The sequence below is a fragment of the Dermacentor andersoni genome, chromosome 9 (genome assembly GCF_023375885.2).
Source record: "Dermacentor andersoni chromosome 9, qqDerAnde1_hic_scaffold, whole genome shotgun sequence".
Classification (NCBI taxonomy): Eukaryota; Metazoa; Arthropoda; class Arachnida; order Ixodida; family Ixodidae; genus Dermacentor; species Dermacentor andersoni.
Genome location: NC_092822.1, coordinates 89,884,670 through 89,907,025, shown reverse-complemented (window position 1 = coordinate 89,907,025; position 22,356 = coordinate 89,884,670).

Genomic DNA, 22,356 nt, shown 5'->3' with positions numbered 1-22,356 from the left:
TTAGGACTCCCTAGGATTCCTACGGCCACAACACCCCCGATAGGCTAGGCTTCTAAGGATAGGAAGTGCCGTATCGCGTCAAGGCAAGCCCTTTCATCCTATAATGAAGTGCGCATGCTCCGGGTGATTCACGCAGAATAAATGCAGTCACACTATCTTCAGTAAAATATATTTCAGCGCTTGCACCTACCGATTATGTTGTAGTTACCCGCGCTGCAGGAGTTTCGCTTGTAACCATGAACATTGATTTTTTTCTTCTGAGCATGAAGAGTACTTCGTTTTCCTTGTACAGATAGACATCGCTGTATTTCGCTGGTAACAATGGACAGCATTCAGTTTCGCTTGCAAATATAGATAGCGCTGAGTATTGCTCGTAACTTTGAACAACACTTAGTTTTTCAAGGAACAGTACTGAGTTTCACTTGTAACTATTTGCAACAATAAGTTTTGCTTGTGATCATTCTCAACAACAAGTTTTGTTTGTAACCAAGAACAGCACTGAGTTTTTCTTGTAAGCTGAACAGTCTTAAGTTTGGCTTTTAGCCATCAACAACATTGTGTTTTCCTTGTAACCATGGATACCACTGAGGTTTTGTTGTAGCCACGAATAGCACTCAATTTTGCTTACAACCATCAATAGCACGGAATTTTCTGTGTAACCATGAGCAGCACTGCAGCTTGCTTGTAACCGCGTACAAAGACGCTGAATCAAAGGGTGAGTCCGCTCGCAACTGAGTGGCTGGGTGCTTTCGTCACCGAAAGCTAATTATATATATTGACACGTGTACTTATCTTTATCGGGCGACCACGTTTCGCCGCTTAACAACTGTAATCGCACAGCGCGGGACGCGCCTGCATGTATCCGAAGTTTCTGGAAAGTTATCGATACTTCTACCCGGCTATCTGTTGTCGCCGAACGTTTTGTTATCTGATTTCATCGTGTGGCGCGAATGGTGTAGAACTATGTGGAAGGCACGCGGGTCCAAACGATTAGTCTGGAACATTCGACGACTGCTCTATAAAAGCCGACGCGCTTGACCCGCTGATCAGATTTACTACGATCGCCGACTGTGTTCGCCGCTCTCGTTGTGCTTTAAGTGTAGCCTGTTTTGTGGGTACAGGTTCGCCCAATAAAAGCTAGTTTTTGCCTTTCACAGTTTTGCTACTGTGTTCTTTGACGTCACGACAACGTGACACCTGGTGGAGGTGCTTTGCGTTCATGTACCTGACGCCCCCACAAAGCCGTGACCCAAGCCCTCACTCGGAAGACACCAACGTCGCCAAGAACCAGCGAGGTAGCCGCAGGCTGCAAGGACTGCCCCCGGAGCACGGACTTTTGCCTGAGACGACTAGGAAGATGGCCACCACGTCCACGCCAATGGCAGCCACAGCGTCACCCGTCGTGCTGCAGCAGCCCAGGGAGCCTCCGACGTTCCGCGGTTCAACCTTCGAGGACCCGGAAAGCTGGCTTGAGACGTACGAAAGAGTCGCTACCTTTAACAACTGGAACAGCGACGACAAACTGCGATATGTCTTCTTCGCTTTGGAAGACGCGGCCAGGACGTGGTTTGAGAACCGAGAAGCCACCTTAACGACCTGGGAACTTTTCCGAAGCGGCTTCCTGCAGACGTTCGCAAGCGTCGTACGCCGAGAACGAGCCCAAGCGCTATTAGAAACCCGGGTGCAGCTACCTAATGAGACGACCGCGATCTACACGGAAGAAATGAGCCGTCTCTTCCGCCACGACGACCCTGAAATGCCCGAGAAGAAAGTCCGCCTGCTGATGCGTGGTGTGAAGGAGGAACTTTTTGCCGGAATGGTACGAAGCCCACCGAAGACCGTCGACGAGTTTCTTCGCGAGGCCACCAGCATCGAGAAGACACTCGAGATCCGAAACCGGCAATTCGACAGCCGCACAAGCTCGACGAACTACGCCAGAGTTCAATCACTGGCCACCGACGACCTGCGCGAGGCTATCCGAGCGGTCGTGCGGGAGGAGCTACAAAAGCTGTTCCCACCATCACAGCCTCAAGTGGCTTCGATTGCCGACGCCGTGCGTGAGGAGCTCCAACAACAACTTGGAGTAGCCCCAGTATCGCCCCAGTCTGAGCCGCAAGCGATGACCTACGCCGCCGTCGCACGCCGTCAAGGTCCCCCTCCGCGACCGCGCCAGGGCCCTGTCACGCCGCAGTTCCGTCGTCCGCCGCCGCCAGCGCCAGCACGACCACCCGTCGCCCAGCGCACCTACGCGAGGAAGACGGACATTTGGCGCGCTCCTGACCACCGCCCGCTCTGCTACCACTGCGGAGAAGCGGGGCACATCTACCGCCGCTGCCCATACCGGCAGATGGGACTCCGAGGGTTCGCAGATTGGGAAAGACCTCGCGATATCGCCGACTACCTCGCCGCTACTCAGTGGAGCTCTCGACGACCGTCGCGTTCGCCATCACCAGGCCGCTACCTGTCGCCGCAGCGCCGACCATACACTGGCCCAGCCCGGGGCCGGTCAGCGAGCCCATACCCGGAAAACTAAACGCAGCAACCGATGGAGGTGCGGTTGCTGTTCGTCGAACTGACGAAGATCCTCCGCCGCCGACGAAGACGACAAAGAAACCATCTCGACGACCTAATGCCGACACGGCCCCCGCAGGGGCGTCTGCGTCAGCAGGCGTTTGGTGTGTTGCGACACCACGGACCCGAGCACACGAGGGTTGGACCCTCCCGCGTGTAGCCGTGCGCGGCTTAGCCGTGTCTGGGGAAAAGGGGATCCTGGGGGTTGAGTCGATGCTGGGTGTATGGACCTTTAAGGCCCCCCGGCGGAGGCAACACACCTCTTCGGCCTCGGCTTCACACAGACGGCACCTCCAGGCTGACCCACCTGGAGGAAATCGGCAGTCGCCTTTTCCTGTCTCTCCCTCCTCGAATCTTCGTCTCTATCTCTCACTTTTTAATCTTTCCTGTCTGCTTCTCTTTTCCATTTACTTCCTTTTTCCACGGCGGCAAGGGTTAACCCTGTGTGGCTATCCAACCTTGGGTACACCATATTCGGTTATAGTGACGGCATACGACTGGCGTCGTGCAGACTTGTACGCAAGCTCTGCCGCGTCCCCTCGTTGGGCTCCGTGGTGGGTGGTCGGCGCTGTTGCCGAATTTTTATATATTCTCATGGAAACTCCTTTCCCTAAGCTTCCTGATCGCCCTCAGAAACGAGGGCGCACCGAAGATGTCTTTAAGTTTTTTGGCAACAGACTACAAAGCTTTCCCCGATTCCACGTCATCCATTCCGACAAACCTGAAAAGACGATGAGAATGATTTCACCTTTCCTTGTGTCAAAATGTCTTACCGAAGCACTTGGTGCAGGTTACAAGGCATCAAAGATGGCTAGTGGAGATCTCCTTCTGGAACTCCGCGATGCGAAGCAACATGAAAGCCTTCCGAACCTAGTTAAATTTGGAGAAATTCCAGTCACTATATCACCGCACCGAACTATGAATACGAGCCGTGGTGTTGTCTCTGATGATGATCTAATGGAGCTGACAGAAGCCGAACTGATGGAAGGCTGGACCGAACAGAATGTTATCAATGTCAAGCGAATTATGCTAAGGCGTGACGGTAAGGAAATCAAGACAAAGCATCTTATACTCACTTTCGGCTCAAGCATCCTGCCCGAAACAATCGAGGCAGGCTATGTAAAGCTACGTGTCAGACCCTATGTCCCAAATCCTCTTCGATGCTTTAAATGCCAGCGTTTCGGACACAGTTCCCAGAACTGCCGAGGCCGGCAGACATGTGCTAAATGTAGTGGCGGAGATCATACTTCTGAAAATTGCGAAAGCGCTCGACACTGTGTCAACTGTGATGGCGAGCACGCCGCATACTCGCGCTCGTGCCCGTCATGGAAAAAAGAAAAAGAAATTGTGACGATAAAAGTTAAAGAGAATATTTCATTTAAAGAAGCGCGCAGGCGCGTTTCCTACCTGCCCAAGAACAGCTTTGCCGATGTGGCGCGTCAGGGGGCAGCGCCACAACGGCCTCCGGCAACTGTCCGACCCACACCCAGTGAGGCGGCAGTGACGCCTCCCGCCCCCCCGGCGGCTGCAGCTAGTGCTGCTACGCCAGCCCAGCCGAAGGGGCCATCTACCTTAGAGCAGGTGGCCTCAAAGGTCTCTTCCACAGGGACGAGGCCTTCTTCTCGAACGCAGCGCTCGCAAGAGCGCTTGTCCAGCACCTCTTCCGAGGCGATGGACACAACCAGCCAGACGGCGCCGCTAGCGCCTAAGGAGCGGCGAGATTCTCGCAATAGCTCCCAAAAAGAAAAGCACCGCATCTTGGCGCCCTCAAAGGGCTCCGTGAGGTAACTCGTCTTTCTTAAACACACAGCACATAAACCACATTCAACATGGATACGCAAATAATACACTGGAATGTCAGAGGTCTGCTGCATAATCTTGATGATATCAAAGAACTCCTATACAAGTATACTCCAAAAGTGCTGTGTGTTCAGGAAACACACCTCAAACATACGCAAACTAATTTTCTCCGACAGTACACTATTTTTCGTAAAGACCGTGATGACACTGTCGTGTCGTCCGGGGGTGTGGCCATTATAGTTGCCAAAAGTGTTGCTTGCCGGGAATTAAGACTTCGTACGCCCCTAGAGGCAGTTGCTGTCCGAGGAGTGTTGTTTAACAAACTAGTCACGATTAGTTCCATATACATTCCTCCAAATTACCAACTTCACAAAACAGAATTTCAAAGCTATATAGATCAACTTCCGGCACCTTACATAGTTGTCGGCGACTTCAACGCACATAAAACTCTGTGGGGAGACTCTCGTTGCGATGCGAGAGGTCGCCTAATTGAAAATTTTCTCTCCGACTCAGGAGCATGTATAATTAACAAGAAAGAGCCGACATACTACAGTGTTGCACATAACACGTACTCATCAATAGACTTTAGTATCGAGTACACTAATTCAGTATATTGAGTGGATTGTTCTGAAGAACTGCTTTGTGAGCGACCACTTTCCAATTATTTTAAACCTAACCAAGCAGGATGGATGCTCGCCACATTTTCCGCAATGGAACATGAACTCAGCCAACTGGGAACTGTTCCAAGAGCTGACGCATTTAGGCGCAGATAACATTGCTGGTTTTAATATAGACGACGCTGTGGCATATCTAACAGGTTTTATTATTGACGCTGCAACTAAATGTATCAAGCAAACAAACGGTTTGGCAAGTAAACGTCGCATCCCATGGTGGAACGACGAATGTCGGAAAGCACGGAAAAATCAAAATAAGGCCTGGAGATTGCTTGGAAATTGTCCAACCGCCGAAAACCTTATTAATTTCAAACAAGTTAAGTCACAAGGCCGGAGAACACGTCGACGAGCAAAGAGAGAAAGCTGGGATAGGTACATCTCTAGTATAAATTCGTACACTGATGAAACCAGAGTATGGAATAGGGTAAATAAGTTAATAGGCCGGGAGTCACATCCCCTACCGTTAATAAGTAGCCAAGGTGATAGCCTGGAAAATCAGGCGGATTGTCTAGGCGACTACTTTCAATATATCTCCAGTGCATCGCACTATACAGAAACATTTTTAAGACACAAAGAACGTGAGGAGCGGCATCCCATAAACCGCAAAGGCTCATCGAGTGATGCTTACAATTGTCCATTTACTTTGGCGGAACTTAAAGCCTCTCTGGCTTCTTGCAACCACTCGGCGCCAGGTGGCGATCGTATCATGTACGAAATGATTAGACACCTACACCCTGAAACTCTGGAAACACTTCTCTCTCTTTTTAATACCATGTGGGCGGCGGGGTATATCCCATCGTCCTGGAAAGAAGCTATAGTAATTCCCATACTTAAACAAGGGAAAGATCCTGCCTTAGCCAGCAGCTACAGGCCAATAGCGCTAACAAGCTGTCTGTGCAAAGCTTTTGAAAAAATGGTAAACCGGCGATTAATCAGCTTCCTAGAGAGCAACAATAAACTAGACCCCCTTCAATGTGGTTTCCGAGAGGGAAGGTCGACAGTGGACCACCTTGTCCGCATTGAGGCAAACATTAGAGATGCCTTCATTCATAAACAGTTTTTACTTTCAGTGTTTCTGGACTTAGAGAAAGCGTATGACACGACGTGGCGATATGGGATCCTCCGCGATCTTTCCGCGTTGGGCGTCTGTGGGAACATGTTGAACACGATCGAAAACTATCTGTCTAACCGCACTTTTCGCGTAAAGGTTGGTAATGTCTTATCCAAATCATTCATCCAAGAAACTGGTGTTCCGCAAGGGGGAGTACTTAGTTGCACACTGTTTATTGTTAAAATGAACAGCCTACATACAGTCGTTCCACGGGCAATGTTTCATTCCGTTTATGTTGACGATGTACAAGTAAGTTTCAAATCTTGCAATATTGCTGTCTGCGAACGACAAGTGCAGCTTGGCATAAACAAATTGTCCAAATGGGCGGATGAGTACGGCTTCAAAATAAACACCCAAAAAAGTACCTGCGTACTCTTCTCAAACAAGAGGGGGGTAGCACCACTGCCTAGTATTATGATCAAGGGAGACCACCTCTCTGTGAGCAGCCAACATAAATTCCTGGGAATCACTTTAGATTCAAAGCTCACGTTTATTCCCCATATTCAAAATCTGAAAATAAAGTGTTTGAAAACAATGAACCTTCTCAAGCTTCTGTCACGCACAACATGGGGTAGTGATCGAAAGTGTCTTTTGAACTTATATAATAGTCTTGTCCGCTCCCGCCTTGATTACGGATCAATAATTTATAATTCTGCAACACCAAGTGCATTAAAAATCCTAGACCCCGTCCACCATTTGGGTATCCGTCTCGCGACGGGCGCTTTCAGAACCAGTCCAATCCAGAGCCTATACGTAGAGTCAAATCAGTGGTCACTTGATCTACAACGGTCATATAGCAGTTTCACATATTTCCTGAGAGTACAAGCGAACATTGAACATCCTTGTTATCCAACCACAAACGATACCGCCGCTGCTACGCTCTTCCATAACCGGCCTGCAATGAGGAAGCCGTTTGCTTTGCGTGTGAGGAACCTAATTGAGGAAATGGGTGTTCCCCTCCTTGAACATTGTCCTATGACTCAAGCGAAACTGTTACCGCCTTGGCAGTGGCAGATCATAGACTGTGATTTGTCATTTGTAGATGTCGGGAAACATGCGCCAGAGGCACATATTAAAATGCATCTTTTAGAACTCCAGTATAAGTACTCTTGCGCTGAGTTTTACACGGACGCTTCTAAGTCGGATGCAGGGGTTTCTTACGTATCCACCGGCCCATCTTTTTCAGAATCCGGCGCGCTGCACCCGGAAACTAGTATATTTACGGCAGAAGCCCATGCACTATTGTCGACAGTGAAGCATATAATGAAATCAAAACTTCGGAAAACAGTCATATATACAGACTCTCTAAGCGTCGTAAAAGCCCTGAATTCACTCTCTAAACACAAGAATCCTATACTTGTTGAGCTCTACTCCGCTCTCTGCAGAGCATACATGTCTAACCAGCATATCATTATATGCTGGGTACCTGGCCATAGAGGTATTGAGGGAAATGTTCTAGCAGACCAAATGGCCAGATCAATTACATCGCAAGCTACTCTTACCGCTGCGGTCCCTGCTACTGACCTGAAGCCTCTCTTACGAAGAAAACTACGGAACCACTGGCAACGCCTGTGGGACGGGGAAACAAATAATAAGCTCCACGTGATAAAACCACAGTTAGGATTCTGGCCCTCTGTAGCAAAATCACGCCGAACAGATGTCTTATTCTGTCGTCTCAGAATAGGACACACGTTTGGCACCCACACTTTTCTACTCACAGGAAGTGACCCTCCAACCTGTGGTAGATGCGGGGAGAGGCTTACCGTCCTCCACGTCCTCCTGGAGTGCCGGAAAGCCGAAGCGGAGAGAAAGAAACATTTTCCTCTTGCATACCGTTACCACATTCCTCTTCACCCGGCTATGTTTCTTGGCAGAGCGCCCCTTTTTAATATTAAGGCAGTCCTCAATTTCTTAAATGACGTTGTCCTACATGTTATCGGCCCATAACGTTCGTAGAGCATCCTCGTTCCAGAGGATGCTGCTACGATAATTGTGTTGCATTGCACATGCCTCCAGACCCTTGCGTTTCAAGGGCTCTAAGGAGGCAGTAGTGCTCCAGCCAATCTTATAACCTTCTATATTTTTACACATCGTATCATCCTTTTTATATGCATCTAAATTTTCGTAGTACAAGTCACACGTCATCGCCATAATTTTATCATACAGATTTTACGCACTTTAGAGCGTATATTTTAAGGCCTCTTTACAGCCACCTCACACCAATTTCATAGCAATCATAATTACACCGCAAACTCATTACCACAGACATGGCGCTCTTTGGCCACACCTGGCCCTTGCGCCATAAACCTCCACACATCAATCAATCAATCAATGCCGACACGCCGCCGTCCCGACGAAGTCAGGAAGCCAAGACTACACCGACAAAAGACGACTTGACGACGCGACGTTCCAACTTCAGTTCAACACGACGCAGCCGTGATCCGACGCCAAGACCTAACTGTAACGCAAGACAGAGAACCACCGACCTCGACGTGCTTCTCGACGGCCACGCAATCACCGCCTTAGTAGACACAGGAGCCGATTACTCCGTCATGAGTGGACCCATCGCCGCCCAGTTGAGGAAAGTTAAGACTGCATGGGAAGGCCCTCAAATTCGGACCGCTGGAGGACACCTGATTACGCCGACTGGTATCTGCACGGCAAGAATTACTGTTCATGACCGGACTTACCCTGCCACCTTCGTTGTCCTCCAACAGTGTTCATGAGACGTCATTCACGGCATGGACTTCCTGAATCAACATGGCGCAGTCATCGACCTGAAGTCGAAATCGATAACGCTGTCACAAGTTCAAGCGATACCGCCGGAGAGCTGTCGTAGTCACCACGCCTTGAGTGTGCTCGAAGACCAAGTGAGCACCCCGCCGAGCTCCAGGATTATTATTTCCATCGGCACTGGAACACCCGCTGACGTAGAAGGCGTCATCAAGGGCGACCAACATCTACTGCTCGACCGTGAAATTTGCGTCGCAAGAGGGATCGCTCGACTCCACGGAGGGCAAGTGGAAGTTATGCTAACCAACTTCAGCCAAGAGTTCAAGCACATCAACAAGGGCACGACAATCGCATACATCGAGGAAATTGTGGAAACCAGCAATGCCTTTGTCCTCTCGGATTCAGCCGCGTCTACCCCGATGAGCATTGTCCCTGAACCAGACTTCGACGTGAATCCAAGTCTTCCTATGAGTAAGCAGCAACAGATCAGAAGTCTTCTCCGACGATACAAAGACTGCTTTTCGACGTCATCGAGGATTCGACAAACACCAGTTGCAAAGCATCGCATAATAACCGAAGAGAGCGCTCTACCACTCCGCCAGAGCCCTTACCGAGTTTCGACGTGAGAACGTGAAGCTATTAGGCAAGAAGTCGACGAAATGCTGCGCGACGACATCATCCAGCCGTCGAAAAGCCCGTGGGCTTCTACTGTAGTCCTGGTAAAGAAAAAGGACGGAACCCTACGCTTCTGCGTCGATTATCGTCGACTGAACAAGATCACGAAGAAGGATGTGTACCCCCTTCCACGGATAGAAGACGCATTGGATCGGCTCTGCAACGCTAAATACTTCTCGTCGATGGACCTCAAGTCTGGCTACTGGCAAATAGAAGTTGACGAGAGAGATCGCGAAAAGACTGCCTTCATCACGCCAGACGGCCTCTACGAGTTCAAGGTCATGCCATTCGGACTGTGCTCGGCGCCTGCAACGTTTCAGCGCGTCATGGACACGGTGTTAGCCGGACGGAAGTGGTAGACGTGCCTTGTTTACCTGGATGACGTCGTTGTCTTCGCCGCAAATTTCGACCATCACCTTAGGCGGCTTGCGACAGTGTTAGAAGCCATCAAGTCATCAGGGCTCACTCTGAAGCCGGAAAAGTGCCGTTTCGCTTACGATGAGCTTTTGTTGCCACGTGATCAGCAAATCAGGAGTACGCCCCGACCCACAGAACACAGCTGCCATCTCAAAGTTCCCGCAGCCAACCGACAAGAAGGCAGTGCGCAGGTTCCTTGGCATGTGTGCCTACTATAGGCGCTTTGTCAAGGACTTTTCACGCATCGCGGAGCCGCTAACACATCTAACCAAATGTGATGTCGCGTTCAAGTGGGAAACGCCGCAGGCCAAGGCATTTGAAGAACTCAAACGACGCATGCAGTCGCCGCCGGTACTTGCACACTTCGACGAGGACGCCGATACCGAAATCTACACTGACGCCATAGGCCTAGGCCTCGGTGCCGTCCTAGTCCAGAGGAAAGAAGGACTTGAAAGGGTGATATCGTATGCTAGCCGGTCGCTGTCAAAAGCGGAAAGCAACTATTCTACGACTGAAAAGGAATGCCTCGCCATAATTTGGGCAACAGCTAAATTCCGTGCTTACCTCTATGGCAGGCCATTCAAAGTCGTCAGTGACCATCACGCATCACGCATTGTGTTGGCTAGCTAACTTAAAGGAGCCTTCAGGACGGCTGGCGCGGTGGAGTCTCAGACTACAAGAATATGACGTCACGGTAATATACAAGTCCGGAAGAAAACACTCCGACGCCGACTGCTTATCGCGCGCCCCCATTGATCCCCCGCCGCAATACGACGAGGACGACGACGCCTTCCTTGGGATAATAAGCGCGGAAGACTTCGCTAAACAGCAACAAGCCGACCCGGAGCTAAAAGATCTCGTCGAGTATTTGGAAGGGAACACCGACGTTGTCCCTAGGGCATTTAAGCGCGGGTTGTCTTCGTTCACGCTACGAAACAACCTGCTCGTAAAGAAGAACTTCTCACCAGTCCGCGCCAGCTACCTTCTTGTTGTACCCTCAGCGCTGCGTCCAGAAATACTGCACGCCCTACACGGCGATCCAACCACTGGGCACCTCGGATTCTCCCGGACGCTGTCGAGAATACAGGAAAGGTATTATTGGCCGCGTCTGACCGCCGACGTCGCCCGTTACGTCAAGACATGCCGAGACTGTCAACGACGCAAGACACCACCGAGAAGGCCAGCAGGATTACTACAGCCGATCGAACCTCCTCGCCGACCATTCCAGCAGATTGGGATGGATTTGTTGGGGCCATTTCCGATATCAACATCCGGGAATAAGTGGATCGTCGTGGCGACGGACTATCTCACCCGTTTCGCTGAAACTAAAGCTCTACCAAAAGGCAGCGCAGCCGAAGTGGCGAAATTTTTCGTCGAGAACATCCTGCTGCGACATGGTGCCCCAGAAGTACTCATCACCGATAGAGGAACGGCTTTTACAGCAGAGCTCACTCAATCCATTCTGCAGTACAGCCAGACAAGCCACAGGAGGAGAACTGCCTACCATCCGCAGACGAATGGTCTCACGGAGCGCCTGAACAAGACCCTCGCCGACATGCTAGCAATGTACGTCGACGTCGAACACAAGACGTGGGACGCGGTCCTGCCGTACGTAACCTTTGCGTACAACACGGCGGTGCAAGAAACTACACAGATCACGCCGTGTAAGCTGGTTTACGGCAGGAATCCGACGACGACGCTTGACGCCATGCTGCCGCACGTAACTGACGAAGAGAATGTAGACGTCGCTTGCTATCTCCAGCGTGCCGAAGAAGCTCGACAGCTCGCCCGCCTGCGAATCAAGAGCCTGCAGAGGACCGACAGCCGACACTACAACCTCCGACGACAACCTCCGACTCAGTGAGAAACTACTCCGACGCTATTTCGGACCCTACAAGGTCATCTGACGTATTGGCGCTCTGGACTATGAGGTCGTGCCAGACGGCATTTCGCATTCATAGCGGCGCCGCGCACGATCTGAAGTGGTCCACGTGGTGCGCCTTAAACCCTTTTACGGACGCTAGCGAACTTCGTCATTTTTGTTCTTTTCTTTGCTACCAGTGCTTTTGTTTATTACCTTCGTTGGTTTGCAGCATCGGGTCGATGCTTTTTAAGAGGGGGGTATTTACACGTGTACTTATCTTTATCGGGCGACCACGTTTCGCCGCTTAACAACTGTAATCGCACAGCGCGGGACGCGCCTGCGTGTATCCGAAGTTTCTGGAAAGTTATCGATACTTCTACCGGGCTATCTGTTGTCGCCGAACGTTGTGTTATCTGATTTCATCGTGTGGCGCGAATGGTGTAGAACTTTGTGGAAGGCACGCGGGTCCAAACGATTAGTCTGGAACATTCGACGACTGCTCTATAAAAGCCGACGCGCTTGACCCGCTGATCAGATTTACGACGATCGCCGACTGTGTTCGCCGCTCTCGTTGTGCTTGAAGTGTAGCCTGTTTTGTGGGCACAGGTTCGCCCAATAAAAGCTAGTTTTTGCCCTTCACAGTTTTGCTACTGTGTTCTTTGACGTCACGACCACATGACAATATATATATATATATATATATATATATATATATATATATAATAGTGCCAATGTGTAATATGAACATTATAGTTATAACAGCTCATACAGTCGCGCATGCCACCGTATGACTGCTTTGAGGCGTCTGAAGCTCACACACTTTGGTGTCGCGCTAGGGAAATACAGCGCCCCTGAACTTCTCCCACCGGCCTTTTTACTTGTCGCGGCTGCACCAGATGGCTGTGGCAGTAGGAAATAAGGGTGGTAGGTGTCTTTAAAGCGCTTGCGCCACTGGACTCAACACATCAGCGACAAAGCTTATTATACATATAGGAGCTTATACTACGGCTACAGATGTGCTGTTTAAAGGCTGCCTCATCTATAGGAATTGCACTGTAATATAAACGTTCTTCAAGCGTCGCCAACCATGAACATAAATCTTTTTATATGTGCTTTCAATACTAACATTTTATAAGCGTTCCTCTGTTTGTGTAGAATGACAATCATGAATGATGCTTTCTATGCAGTTGTTCATGCCGGGCAACAAAACAAAATACTTGTCTTTGTGTTCATGAAAAGAAAGCATCGGAAATAAGCGAATGGTCATCACTTTGGAGGCGGTATTTTATAAACGATTGTGATGTCTCTTTCTTAAAATGATTTCCTTCCTTTATAGGTAAATCATTTTTGCAACTGGGGGCAGGGAAGTCACAGGCACAACAATTTAGCTCCAAACATGCACAATGACATCTGCAACGGCGAGTCTACATGGGACGTCATCAGAAGGAACAAAGACTTCATCAGGTACGCACCCTTCTTTTTTGCTGAAATGATCTGTAAAGCAGCAACGTGGAAACTGGGCGCGTTGGAATTGGCGTATTCTTTTTTAATCAGCGGGGCAAGCCACGTCAACACAAAAACGACAAGGTGCTCCTCCTGTGGTCCTTTTTGTGCTCATTCAAAAATAAACCTTGGACCCCCACGCAAATCCAGCTTCAGCACAGTGGTTTTTGTGACCTCGTGGTGTCACACTTTAGTATAACTCCAAATTAATACTCGTGTGAGTTTATCACAGCGAGCAGAAATTGCTATTGATTGCAATTTTAGGTGCCCTAGGTGTCAACCTCAACCATTTAGGAAAGGACTCATTATCACTCGCGAAAACGAGCAAGTCTATAATACTTGGAGCAAAGTTGAGGCGCCGCCATAGTTTCCAGCTTCAGACATGCAATTTGAAGTAATTAGCAGACCTTCTATTTGTTCCGATTCTTAAGATGTGATTTAGGAAGTTGACACTCGTAACAGACGTGAAAATAACATACTTGCCTCACGCTTTCACGCCGTGAATATTTGACCTGGTCGAAAAAGTGCACATTGTATATATACAGCGTGCCCTAGCTAATTTCAGCCAGAATTTAAAAATATGCGAATGCCACCTTTAGTTAGACAAAACCAACGTAATGTTGTTTGCCGTCGCTTGGAGGTACTCAAATTATTTGTTTTTCATTCCGCCTAATTAGATCAATAGTCCGAATTACTTAATCATCATCCCAAATATTGAAATTAGATAAGTGTCAAATAGAAAATTGTAACACGCAAATGCACGCAAAATTGAAGCGCGACTGGCCGGTCAAGACATTTTGCGTGTATATGCTTCATTCAAGCTCGGAAAAACACTTGTGTTACCCGTATTGAGACAACAGAAAGCTGTATCGCGAATTTTTTATGTTGCTGTATAATTTCCTCTTTGACACCAAGAAAGGTTCTCGCTGTCGCAAAAATTTCGCACAAGTGTTAAGGCACCGCTTACCAAACGCGTACTAAATGGCGGTGGCTTAGCTCGACTATGCCAGGACATACACAGCGTGAGCTGAGGCAGGTCGCCCAGCTTCCTGGCGACGCCGCTTTGCTAGACGTTCCTCCCTTTGCTCCGGTGTCTCCGCTGCACGTTTAGCCTTCTTCTGGTCGTTCTTCCTACGCTCAATCGCTAATTGCCAGGCAACTACTTCGGGATCCGATGAGTTAGGCGTCTCCGCGTTTCTGCGTCACTGAGCAGCAATTTCGCTCTCCTTCTCCATGCCTATACCACACTGGCAAACGCCCCGCTATATGTGTACCCCCACTGGTACCTCTGCGCAAGAGCACAAATTGGGAGGCGCTAACAAGTGGCTCCGGTGCAGCATCAGACTTGTATACTGCGCAAAGGAGGCGCACAGCTGGGCACGCGCCGGTGCCAGTGCGTCTGCCGCGGCTATGACATCTCAGGAATACGCAGACCGGCGAGGCGGCCGTGGCGGCGGCGGCACAGGCGCATCAGCTGCGCGCCGTGTGACGTCACTGCTCCTCACGCATGCGCAGCACGGCTCTCCAGGAGCCACGCGAAGCCGCTCAAGCTCGGCCAGTGTAGGTCACGCTACAAAACTGTAATATCGTATGCAAGGGCAGTACCTTATATTATTTTCACTTTATAAGCATTACTTGTTTGTAGATGCCGCTGTCGGCGACCTTTAATAGACCTTGAGCCATAAACCTGAGCCGTTATCCGGGCAAGTTGCAAGAACAAAGGTCATTCAGGCAACCAGTGAGAAAAAAACTCGAATTATAGCACCCATTCCTTATTACAGGAGCACATTATATACCCTAGCTGCTGCACAAATGAGCTAGAAAAAATATTGCTTCCGAGTTCTTCCTAATGTTTGTGGACAATATCGATCAAGGTGTACCTCCTAAAAAAGCTGATGTTTCACTTGTCATTTCCAATAGCGACATTGAAGAAGCACATAGAGAGCACCATACACTTCATTGCAATCTGTTTGCTCATTGTCATTCTCTGTTCCATTGAATGCCAACGGTTTGCGAGTTCCGCGGCGCAGTTTCTATAACGCGTCGAAAGATGGCGCCACGTGGTGTGGCGCATTTCTGTTTTTGTCTTTTCCTTCTTTTTTTCTTTCTCTTCTTTTTTTTTATTTTTTACCCTCGGTACGACATTAGGCAGTATAATAGCAAGAGCTTGGTGATGCCACCCACCGCCCCGTTCCAAAAGGGACGCTCATAACATCCATCCATCTATCCATCGTTCAGGCGCTTTTCTTCTACCCGGGCACTGCACTCTGTCTCCCTGTAGTTTTTCGCTGCTATCGTGCCATCTTCAGCCGGTTTTCTTCTTCTAGCTGGGCAGCGTCCACACGGCCCAGTGCACATTGTAGATGGGTGCAGCGCGTTATGGTGGGGCGTGTCGTTGAGCACGTGCTCTACACCCATTTTAAGGTGCTGGCTAGTGTCATCCCCACCAATTTGCTTTGCCGATTGCCACTTCATGCTTACATCTACTCTCGATTACGGGAGAGCCAGCATTTCTTTAAGCGAATGCACGGTTCGTCGGTCAAAGTAATGCGAAATAAATTATGCACATCCAACCTGTATCTTAAATGACGAAACATGAGCTTAATAAGAGTGTTTAAAACATGATAAATCTTGAGCATTATAATGTACGCCTCTGCCACACAAACTATGGGAAATAAATGCTTCAAATAGACCTTCCCCCACATAAACTGAACACCTGCATATATACACATAATTATGCCATTGATATTGCTGGCACGTCTTGTAAGCAATGAAACGGTATATTCTTGAGATGGACAGCATGAACCCCATCTATAATTTAGTCTGTGTTGTTTCATTGCTTTATTACAATGGATCTTCCCTGAAGTTTTCCTTGATATGACTGAACATTTATCACATTGTACACTGTGTAGAGGTTATGTTTGAAAGCAATCCTATTGAGGTAATATGCGTACACGGTTATTATTTTTTCTGAATAATTGGTAACCTAAGGGTCTGTATCTAATTTTTATGCCTACATGAATGAGTGCAATATTCGTTAATAGATGCGTGTCCGAAGCATGTTTTCAACGTTAAGCTCTATATTCCTTCCAAAGAACATGCCAGCTGCCTTTGTCAAGCTGCTCATTGAACTATAACTTCTATGCACTCGCTGCCCACTTGTAAAAACAGAATAACAGAGCGAAAATAACGTTAATATGTTGAAATATCCCAAACACCACGCTTTTATGAAGCAGTTTAATAACCACAATAGAACAGATTAAAAATCTGCGCAAAGTTTTGCACCATCGCGAGTAAATGCCTATCTGTGAAGACGGCCAGAGGCAGAGACCCCTACCACATGACCCATGTGACCACGCATTACACCCACGCCTCGATCGGCCCCTTTGCTATGACACTATGCTTGGGAGTCTAATTGCAATCTCAAGAGTAGCATGTAGGCTCTCTGTTGTATCCAGGGGCGGCGCGAATCCTAGGTCATGCTTATCCTTGTAATAGTACAATACTACGCTACACCTCTTTTACTCGCCAAAAAACTGAGCACATTCCAGAAAGCTGAAACCATAGAAAATGTAAACATAAACCAAGCACATGCAGAAAACCCTAAAACTTAAGAAAGTAGGCATAGGAAAGTGTTCTTTATTAAAGGAATTGCGCTCTTAATGACGTACGTTCATTGCACTGAGGATGTGTAGGAATCATTTTTTGTCACTGCGTAATTCCGTAGATAAGAAAAAGCTTCTCTACAAACGGAGAAATTATGCCCGTGGGGCTCTCCATATACCCGCGCTGTCTTCACCTGTGTTTGCATGTGGAATTCCTTAACAATATCCATATATTTCTTTGGAAGTGACAAGTGCGCTGTGTCTGCAACCTTTCCTTCAGCCTTCCTCCGCCCGACCTGTCCAAGCCCATAGTGGTGGAGTTTAATGAAATTCAGCAGAAACCTGGCAAAAGCATGCGAACTGTTCTTGTTATTGACGTTTCCAGGAGTATGAAGGTGAGAGCCTCTGCTTCCTGTGCAGTTTCATATTTCTAACCGGTCGGAATATTACGCGAATGGAAAGAATTACGTTCGAATCTCATAACTGACATACATGGGTAAGCGATGACTGAGCGGTAATTTCACGTCATGCAATACTCTACTTATATGCAACTTTGAACAGCGCAGTTTATTGGGCAATCTTCTTTTGTGAGAATATGTAAAGCGGAGGCTTTACAAACCTACCTCATAGATTATTGCTCTGTGCAATACACTACGAAGTTATACGCGCTGTCAGATGATAACTTCTTTCTATAGCTATCAGAATAACGTCTACGCAGACAAATCAGCCTTACTCATCGGTACCAGGAATAGGTAAAGCAGTGGGTCCTAAGTTTTCCGACAGCCAGCCTACCACTTTAGACCGCTGCAACAAGCGCGGTGAGCCGTGGTCACGTGATCTTGCCTGCGACCTTAATCTCTGTAGCGCCGGCTTCCATAGTGGAGCAATTCTAGGCTAATTATTCCACTCTGAGCGAAGAAAACGAAATGCGCCCATGTACTTCGACGTGAGATCGCGCCCTTGACTAAAGTTTCGGAAAGTTCACAAACCTTCTCGGAGCTGACGGAAAGGTATTAGAGCACAGCTCCTATGCGCCCATGCTTGTGTTGAGCGACAGCGTGCCCCGTCGGCGTTATGCCTCGTAACCTAGCGAACGAGCTGAGCGAAAGGTGAAAGCGAACGCAGAGCGTAGCGTTGAGTATGAGTGCAGAGAGAAAAGTTGGGGAGGAGGGTATGGTGAAAGCATGAAGCTTAAAGTGGAGGACGAGTGGAGGGAAAAGAGCCTAGGCAGGAGCTGAGTGGCCGGCGTCCACGGCATCCACCGCCACGTGGGTGATCCCATCTGCGCTTGGGAGGGAGCGCCAGGGTGGCGTGGGGTGGGGAGGGCTACGCTCGTCCCCGGCGTCAGCTGCTCAGGTCAGGCCAAAGTACCAGCATGTGAACGGGGATCACAGCTCCAGCAAGGGGCGATGGAGAGAGGCTACGAGAAAGGCTCGGCATATCATTCCCGACGATGTTGTCACCGCTGACACATTGCAGCACGATTTCCCCGCGATGAACGCGTCGTCTGTATGAAAAAAAGAGCGTGACTCACAGCGTGTTGGCTCTATTATAAACCATGTACATATTGACACAACTATATTTGGCAGAACCATAATGGAGCGGGCACGCGTCTGTGGGGACGACGCTGAAGTAGCGCGGGTTTTTAGGTGAAGCGAGTAAAACGAAGAAGACGTTGTTGTTTTTCCCTTGGACGACTGTCAAAGTGCGTTTCTTGGCGGTGCTGCTACGCATACTCGTCAATCCCACATCGTTACACTGGTGGAGGTGCGGGGTATCGATCCCAGTACCTCTCGGAACTATACAAATGACAACTATATTTGGCAGACCCAGACATGCTAGAGGAAAGAAAGCTGCGATATCTCTTGCGAGGAGTGAAGGAGGAACTGTTTGCCGGCCTTGTGAGGAATCCACCGACAACAGTGGCCCAGTTCACAAAAGAGGCTACAGCCATTGAACGGGCCCTGCAGCAAAGATACCGCCAGCATGACATGAGCAACTCGGTGGCGAACACTTCCGTACTGGCTGCGAGTAACGACATGTCTCTGCGTGAAGTTGTCCGAGAGGTGGTGCGAGAAGAGCTTCGGGAGCTCGGCTTTGTAGTTGCGCCTACGGAACCGACGCCAGCGTTATCTTTTGTTGCTGATGTAGTCCGGGAGGAAGTCCGGCAAGCTTTTTCAGCGCCAGACTGTGGGAACGTTCCGCGGCGCCTCACTTATGCGGAGGCTGTTCGCCGTCCACTCAACGCAACTTCAACGCCGTTGACACCCATAACTACCCGCTAACCGACCCCGCCGATCATGCCAGCACAAACAACGCCGTATTTTCGACATGCGCACGACCCTCCTTGGCTCCATGGAGAGTTGCCGCCGAACTATCAGCGTCGGAAAACCGATTTGTGGCGCACCGTCGACCGTCGGCCAGTGTGCTACCATTGTGGGGAAGCTGGACACGTCTATAGAGTTTGCCACCAATGGAACAACTATCGCGCCGCTCAACATCCAAGCTTTCCTGCCAACTATGCTTATTCTCCGTACGACGGTCGACGCGCTTACAACGACGGTGCTGTGAACAGTCAGCCAGAAAATACGACGATGCCTCGACCACGTTCTCCTTTTCCATCTCCGGCGCACTACAATTCGCCGACTCGTCGAAGTTTTGCCGACGTCACTAGGGGCAGATCGCCTAACCCTCGACGGGGAAACTAGCCGCTGCGACCTCCGGGGGTGAGGCTGCCAATACTCGAACTGCTCCACATCCCCCGTTATCGTCGAACGACGACGTGAAGACTACATTGGCGAAAAAGACGCCCAGCACAACGACGAATACGACGGATAGAAGTACAAAAGACGTAACTGATATCGTCAGCTCCGAGCTCATCGTATGCATTGACGGCCACGAAATAGCCGCTCTAGTTGATACTGGCTCTCATTTTTCAATCCTAAGCTTACAGGCCACTGTCAAACTATGGAAGGTGAAGACACCATGGCACGGGCCCAACGTAAGAACCGCCGGAGGTCAGTTGATGACACCTGTCGGGAAATTCACGGCCCGACTCTTAATCACCGGTTCAACCTTCGTCGTCACACTCGTCATCCTTACTGAGTGTTGTAAAGAACTTATATTTGGCATGGATTTCCTACGGGAGTACGGCACCGTGATTAACATCCGTGACAGAAGCGTTACTTTTGCCACGAGTTCGGATAATGTCACCCATGAGAAGCCACAACAACCTCGCTTACGTATTGCCGCGGACGATGTCATACTTTTGCCGCGGAGTTGCTCTCTCGTACAGGTGCGCTGTGACAGCCTGCAAAATGGGACTGGAGTAGCTGAACACATCAGTGCGCTAGCACTGAATTGCGGTGTCTCCATTGCCAGAGCACTTATCAATGTAATCGATGGAAGCGCCGAACTCTTGCTGGCGCATTTTAGTAAGGAGCGCCGACACATCGTTAGAGGCACTGCTGTCGCCTATTTCGACGAAGTGAGAGAAATACAAGACTGCCACTTAGCGCAGTAGTCAGCCTCTACAATCCACACAGCTGCGCCTATTGTCGACGTTAATCCGACGTTAACGGCCGTTGAGCGGAACCGTCTTCTTCAGCTTATCAATCAGTACCAGGGCTGTTTCTCCTCGGCGTCAAGAGTTGGTCAAACGCCACTTACCAAACACCGCATCATTACTTATGTCGACGCCAGACCCATCCGACAAAACCCTTATCGTGTTGTCCCAAAGGAACGCGAAGCAATACAAAAACAAGTGAAGACGATGCTGGAAGATGGCCTTATTCGACCATCTAATAGTCCTTGGGCATCACCTGTAGTTTTAGTGAAGAAGAAGGACGGTAGCCCGCGCTTCTGCGTCGACTATCGAAGCTCAATCAGGTCACAAAGAAGGACGTTTATCCACTGCCACGTATTGATGATTCCTTGGATAGGTTGCGAAACGCGTGCTACTTTTCCTCAATGGACTTGAAAAGCGGTTATTGGCAGATCGAAGTGGATGAGAGAGACCGTGAGAAAACAGCCTTTGTGACGCCTGACGGACTTTATGAATTTCAGGTACTTCCTTTCGGTTTGTGTTCGGCGCCAGCAACATTTCAGCGTCTAATGGACACTGTGCTCTCCGGACTCAAATGGCAAACATGCCTAGTGTACTTGGATGACGTGATTGTCTTTTCCGCAACGTTCTACGAACACTTACGAAGTCTGAAAACTGTTTTTGAAGCGATACGCTCTGCCGGTCTCACTTTGAAGCCTGAGAAGTGTCATTTTAGTTTTCATGAGCTCCAGTTCCTCGGTCACGTCGTCAGTAGCCAAGGAGTCCGCCCTGATCCAGATAAAATTGCCGCCGACGGTAATTTTCCGATTCCATCAGACAAAAAAGCCGTGCGACGTTTTCTGGGACTCTGTGCATATAACCGTTGATTTATTGCGAATTTCTCGCGTATCGCATGGCCGTTAACACAGCTCACCCGAGAAGATATGCCTTTTACTTGGGGCGAATACCAGCAGCAGGCATTCCACGAGCTCCGGCAAGGCATCCAATCGCCTCCCGTATTAGCACACTTCGATGAGGAAGCCCCGACGATATTGCATACAGACGCTAGTAATGTCGGTCTAGGGGCGGTGCTAGTGCAATGGCAGGGCAACAGCGAAAAAGTGATTGCTTACGCCAGTAGGACACTATCCCGAGCCGAAGCTAACTACTCCACCACTGAAAAAGAATGCCTCGCGATGGTTTGGGCAGTTCTGAAATTTCGTCCGTATTTGTATGGTCGGTCTTTCACCGTCGTTAGTGATCACCATTCCCCCTGCTGGCTCATTAATTTGAAAGATCCTTCCAGCCGGCTCGCACGCTGGAGTCTTCGACTTCAAGAGTTCGACTTTGTTGTTCCATACAAGTCGGGAAAACGGCACGCAGACGCCGACTGCCTTTCTCGGTCTCCTGTTGAGCCGGCAGCACAAGACGATGACGACACGGTTTTTCCGGGACTCGTGGATACTGCCGATCTTTACGCCAGCAACGGGATGACAATGAATTGCTGCCGCGTATTGATTACCTCGAAGGACGAACCAACAGCGTGCCGAGGCTCTTTGCAAGAGGGGTGGCATCATACTGCTTGCGTCGCAACGTCCTCTACAAGAACTTCTCGCCTAGAGGCAGCAACTACTTCCTTGCTGTTCTATCACCGCTTCGACGTGAAATCTTACACGCCTGCCACAACGAGCCCACTGCTGGGTACTTGGGCTACACTAGCACATTGGCACGGATTCGACAGAATTACTACTGGCCGAGACTTACTGCGGTCGTTAAACGTTACGTTCAGACATGTCTGGAGCGCCAACGTCGTAAACCGCCATCCGTCAAACCAGCCGGCTTACTGCACCCGGTTGACG